Below are 6,501 nucleotides of genomic sequence, written 5' to 3'. Positions count from 1 at the left end.
ACTTCATTTTGGGAAACTAGATCTACATTTTGAGAAATTTACGCCTACGTTTTGATAAATCAGACATTGAATTTTGCAATTACATTTTGATTTTAACATGGACTTTTGCTGCGTATGGCACCCCATACTGGTCAGGTCTTTTGCCCCAAGCGTGCAGACGGTTGTTGTAAACGTACAGCTGGTAACGCTACTTATTTTATTATGGCTTTACAACGAGCTCCGAAACAGTTGAGCCTTACCAAATCAGAAACTATCAATTCCTTTGATAATTGGAGACAGAACCTCCACACGGCAGTTTCTACTAATGCGTTACGGCTTAAGGAAGTAGCGCGCCCTCAATTTTCTTTTGCTATCCTTTAATAGCAGACGACGCTGACTCAGAGAGACCTCTGCGCGAAGTTCGAATTCCCTTGCTACGGCTACCAGTCCGATATACCACCTCATAGTTCGACAGTGTTTTCTACGAAAATACACTGAGTTGAAAGTGTTAAAAACATGCACTGGATTGAAATACGTTTATATAATTGAATTGGACAGTGAAAAACAAATAAACCATTTAGAATACGATTTTTTATCAGTTTTATTTTTGAGGAAAATTCGTAATAAATATTGAACAGCGCCACCAATTCAAACTGGATGTAAACTAAAGATCTTATAAGCACAAGATAGCGTTCTCCGCGATTTACGCGTAACAAATAGAAGCGTCGGTCAAGGTTCAAAATTTTCCAATTTAGCAAAAGGGCGCCATTCATGCGCTATTATCCAAAGAGAAAAGTAATCAGTTTTGGAAGAGGGCGTCCTATCTGTTGCCATGGATCTGAAATGGTTCCTGTTCTGCTGTTCACAGGATTGATACCCAAGGTAAAAAGTCGCGCGGTGACGGTATGGTCAGAGCAGTCAAGGGTCAAAAGTTTCCAATTTAGCAAGAGGGCGCCATTCATGCCTTATTACAGAATTTGCACGCGTAAATGGCGGAGAACGCTATCTTGTGTTTATAAGATCTTTGATGTAAACAAAATAATTGTCTGCAAAATCATCGTAAGTTTTCACTGTTTATCTTTACATTTATAATACTACAGAAATTTCATCAATGCATTCTTTATTATGAATTATCCATTGTTTATTTTTACTAGGTTTTACCAATAGTTGATGGTTAGATTTTTATTAACGTTTAGATTAACATACACCTCCAAATGGTGTTAAACTGTGAATTATTATAGGCCTAGGCCCTAGGCCTAGCTCCGATCAACAGTTAGGCGCGCTTCTATATGGCCTAGGGACTAGACCTTCAGTACTTTACCTATAAACATACAATTTTTAAATTAAATTAATGGTACTTTTTTAATTAGCATTTGTTTAATTAACATTGTTACCAACAAAGCAACATGCATCCAAGTATTCAGGTTCGAGGTACTATGATGTGTACCATTTATTTCATTTTTAAAATTTCACATACAAAATACAGTAGAGCTTATTTCTAATTACGGTGTACAATAATAATGAAATACCTATGTGCTAATTCATTAATTTGTTAATTAAATAGTTAAACTAGAACAATATGAAAAGGTTCATGACAGGTCTACTAAATATAAACATACTGTACTTATTTTTTTTAATCAAATACAGGTCTGCAGTAATGGAATTTCATAAACGTGCACTTTGCAGTCTATGCCGCATTTGTGGTAAAAAGTTTAGAGAAACTGGAAAGGAACAAAAGTACAAAGTGAACAATTTTGAAAGGAACCTGATTAAATTATTTTCAGTTAACATAACAGAAGAAAAAGATGATGTACACCCACACTATATTTGCAACACATGCCATTCAAAAGGGTGTCTTGGACAAACCAGCAAACCATCATTCAATTTTAGAAAGCACCACATTAAATGCGTCACATGTTATTTATTAAAAGAACAATTAAAAACTGGCCGCAGACAAAAAACGAAAAGCGTGATAAACAAAAATAGAAGTGAAATTGGACAGTTTGTCAATGAGTCTTGCATATCTTACACAACATTAAGTGATGGATTTCAATTAGCAGATGACAACCTTTCAACAATATACAAATGTAACATTTGCAACAAAGTTATGTCAATTGAAAGTGTTGCCACTAAATGCAACCACTTCTATTGCAAATTTTGCTTAACCCAAGCTTTCAAAGCAATTGAGCGCCAAACAGTACATTGCATTATGTGTAATGCTGATCTCAATGCACAAAACATAACTGACATACCACCACTTGTTGTAGTAAATGCATTAATAAACGTCCAATTAAAGTGCAATACATGTGCAGCAAATCTTAAGCTACATGAAACTAAACGACATATTTGCATGACCAGCAGAGAAAGAGCTTTCCTTTCTATCAAAAATGCAGTGAAGGAGATAGAAAATACTGCATCCAAAAGCGATGTTTGCCCCCCTGAACTAACAGGACTTGCACACAGTATTGTGTACAAAGATTTGAACAATGACAATAAAGACCAAAGGAAGAGTAAGTATTTGGTTTAAAGTTACATACAATTTACCTGCAATACTACAGTAAAAGTGAAATGAAATTAAAAAAATGAAAGATATTTAAAAAAATTTAATTTCAGTTACAGTATTGCAGTATTTGTTAGTTCAACAATAAGCTTAAATTAGAAATTGTATCATCAGTAATATGGTACTGTTATTACTTTAGCCACTGGAGGTAGTAGCCAAGTCAAAAAAACCAACAGTCGTAGTGAACCAGGAGAAAATTCAGACAATGGATGCCAAAAGGTGCCTGGCAATTATGAACGCGTGCCGCATCAACTGGAATCAGCAGCGTAATTTAAGGAGGTTTGTCATACTGTGTAGTTGTTTTCATTAATTGTTGACATAATATAAACTTTACAAGCATTAAACGTTAATCGATTATAAATTTCTTCCTTTTTATTACAGATTTTGTCCAGGAATTTTGGCCTCAGAAAAAAAGATGAGGGCCTGCCAAGATGATATTATCTCAGACTACCTTGTTAAGTCAAAAGAGTACATGTTCATTAAGAAAGAGGGGGCAAACTCTATTGGAGGTCTGCTGCTGGAAAAAGTGCCAGTTGTTAGAATGAGAAACATCAAGAAATTCATTTTCGAATACCTTGACAAATACGACATGTATGTTGAGTTTCATGCTATTTGCAAGACTGTTTGCATGAAAAAGTGCCTGAGCCCTTATGAAAATTAATGTAACTATGATTAAAAATTGCCCTGCTTTCTAACATACAAATGAGTATTAAAGTGTGTACTATATTGCCATTGAGATTTGTATTACTATTGATACAGTCCTCACATGACATAATTCATGTTCAAATATTGAATACCAACATGTTGGCAGCATTTCAATACTTGGAGCATGTACTTTCTTATACATTAGTTAATTGATACATAAATAATATATCATGTATAATAATTATTATGTACATATAAAATTCAAAAATTATTGTGTACAGTAAAATAAAATTTAATTAAAATTGAACTATAGACTGTACTGTAGCCTACAGTAGTGTAATAGCATTCAATATTTTTTATATATTATAAATTTTAGTCATTCAAATTTTGCATTATTTTTCAACCCAATACACACTCAATCTCTACAGTGTAGTAATTAATGGTATTAAATCACTTTTTCTATTTTAGGTCTGATGAAAACTTGCTTAGTTTCAGTGAAGGGGATATCTTGATAAAGTTTGGTGGCGACAAGGATGGGGATACAACAAAGTTTGAAATTCAATTGTGCTGTCTTCCCAAACCAAATTCACTGGAAATGTAATTGTGGTGCTAGTATTTCAAGCCCCAGACTTCACCGTAAACCTTCAAAAAGGTCTGGCCCTTATTATGGATGAAGTTATGGAAATAGAAGGGAGTGTGTGGCATTCAGAAAGGACAAACAAGTAAGCTTATCTATTTTTATGATTTGAAAATTGAAAACAGAACATTACATTACTTACATTTTATCAATATTGTGTATAATTACGTTTAAATTTTACAATTAAAAATTATTTTTCCAGGAGTCACACGTTACGATTGTTTTTCTTCGGGGATTATGAGTTCTTGTCTCGTGTTTATGGACTCATTGGATCTAACGGTAATAATTATTTAATTTGTATTTTACAAGGTAATAATAATTATTATTTATAAATAGAACATAGTAATAACAAATATTTTAATTCTTAAATATTGTAATATACTGTACATTTTTAAAGGCAAGTATTCCTGTATATACTGCTTGATAACTCAGCAAGGAATAAAAGATGGTAGAGGAAATTGTTCTAAAAGGACCTTGGACAGCTACAATGATGACTTTGAGGAATTTGTTCGGAATGGTAGTGACCCAGCAAAGAGCAAATTGGTCTCCCATAGTGTAGTCAGAAAACCTATGCTCAACATTGAGTTAGATAAGGTTAGTATACAAAAAAGAAAAAAAAAATATAATTACTGGCAACTCTTTCTAAAAACAACTTGTATATTATATTGTTGAAGTTAGACAAGGTTAGTAAAAATAACTTATTATTAGTGGTCACTTTTTAACAATTAAATTTTTAAAACATTACAGATGCTTACCTGGATCAACAAGTACTTTTCTAATTCTGACACTAATAACATATATTTTTACAGGTTTCAATACCTTCGCTACATATCTCACTTGGGATATTTAAGAAACTGTTCGATATTTTAGAAAGAGATGTCCACGATATTGACTGTCAAATATTTTATTTGCGGCAGAGGACTCTTGATCAAACTAGTAAGTATGTTTTCAAACATGTTATGTACACTCCTTGAGAATAGTATGCATTCCAAAATACTGTACTTAGATAGATTTGTATTCTTTTTCAGGTGATCATGAATTGACAGACTTCGAAACAGCTATTTCAGAGGCCGCCACAATTAGAAACAACAGTATTACTGAAATCAAATCCTTGAATGACGCTATTGAGCAGATGCGGATGAACTCCCGTTATCAATCCTTGCTAATAGTGATGTAATGTCCAACAAAGTAGCAGACATCTGCTACGAAATTGCTGTAAAAGAACAGAAGGTGAAAGACTTGGTAAGCTAAATTATATTATTAAACATACAGTATAATAGTAACAAGAAATTGTTTTCTTATTATTTAATATTAATAATAATAATAATAACAATAATAATAATAATAATGACAATAATGGCATCCCTCTATTATATTGTTTGTAAACTTTTACTATTTTTTTCATCCCATTTTTTAACAAATCCAGGAAAATCATATAGATCAAGAGCTGAAATTCGCAAGTGGCCCCTTGGCAACAAGTATGAATGATGTTTTGCATGCTAATAAAATACCAAGACAACAATATCATGGGAAAAGCTTCGTTGGAAATCATGTTCACGAAGCCTGCAAGGTAAGTACTGTACCGTATCAATAACTACATTATTTTTGTAATTGAAAACAATTTTTTTTTATTTCATTATTTTTTTTTTAAATTTTTTAGATTAACAACATTGACAAATTGATGACTGGTATGAACTCTGCCCTTAAAAATGAGCTAGAAGAATGCCCGATCAGCTCAGCAAAAATTCTAAACACAGCGTTAGAAAAAATAAAAAAGAAGCACACACCAGTTTTTGAAACAGTTGCTAAGGTACACACGGTTATAAACCACACACGACCTGTTAATCCAACTGAACTGAGAGAATATGGTAACAAACAAATTCACATTTTGCATTCAAAAAAAATAATAACTATTAAAGTGTTTTCCAAATTATATGTGCATTTTTTTTTACCCAGAGTCAGCAATCACAGATTTTTCAAGAGAGTATCGAAAAGTTGCAACCAATGTTAAGCAACCAAAGCTACATATGCTGGAACATCATTCAATTGAATTCATGAGGAAGTGGAAGGTTGGTCTTGGCTTGCTGTCTGAGCAGGGTGGCGAACTAATACATGCAGAATTCAATCGCCGTAAAAGATCTGTATATGGATTACGAAGTCATCTCGACCAAATTATGTCCGTTATGAAATCCCACCTGTTGTTCACATCACCAGACATACAAAATGAGATATCATCATTGTCAAAGAAAAGAAAAATTGAAGAGTGATTAATAAAAAAAATGTATGTGTAAAATGAGTAATGAGTTATAATAAACTATTTTACTCACCAATTCATTGTCTTGCTTGTCTAGCATTGACTCAGTATTCAGGCACAATTTGAAAAATGAAAATAAATTATTTTTTATTTAAAAACATCACAATTTTAAATTTTTTAATTAAGGTCATATCCTGGAGTTTATTAACACATTCTATAAGAACAATGAGGCTGAAATTGCTTTAAAATTAACAAAATTAGAACAAATTCAGGCTGACGTAAAATATCAAATGAGATTTTTATAATAAAGAAATATATGGTAAACCAATAAAAAATAACCCCAGTGAAATTCTTTTGGCCTTACATGTACCTTATGTGCACTAAAGGTGTGACTATGTAATAGAAAACACTCAATAATACAGTACA

This window comes from Anneissia japonica, unplaced genomic scaffold (assembly GCF_011630105.1).
Source record: "Anneissia japonica isolate Jap-2015-1 unplaced genomic scaffold, ASM1163010v1 scaffold287842_len214950_cov117, whole genome shotgun sequence".
Lineage (NCBI taxonomy): Eukaryota > Metazoa > Echinodermata > Crinoidea > Comatulida > Comatulidae > Anneissia > Anneissia japonica.
This window is presented reverse-complemented; position numbering follows the sequence as displayed.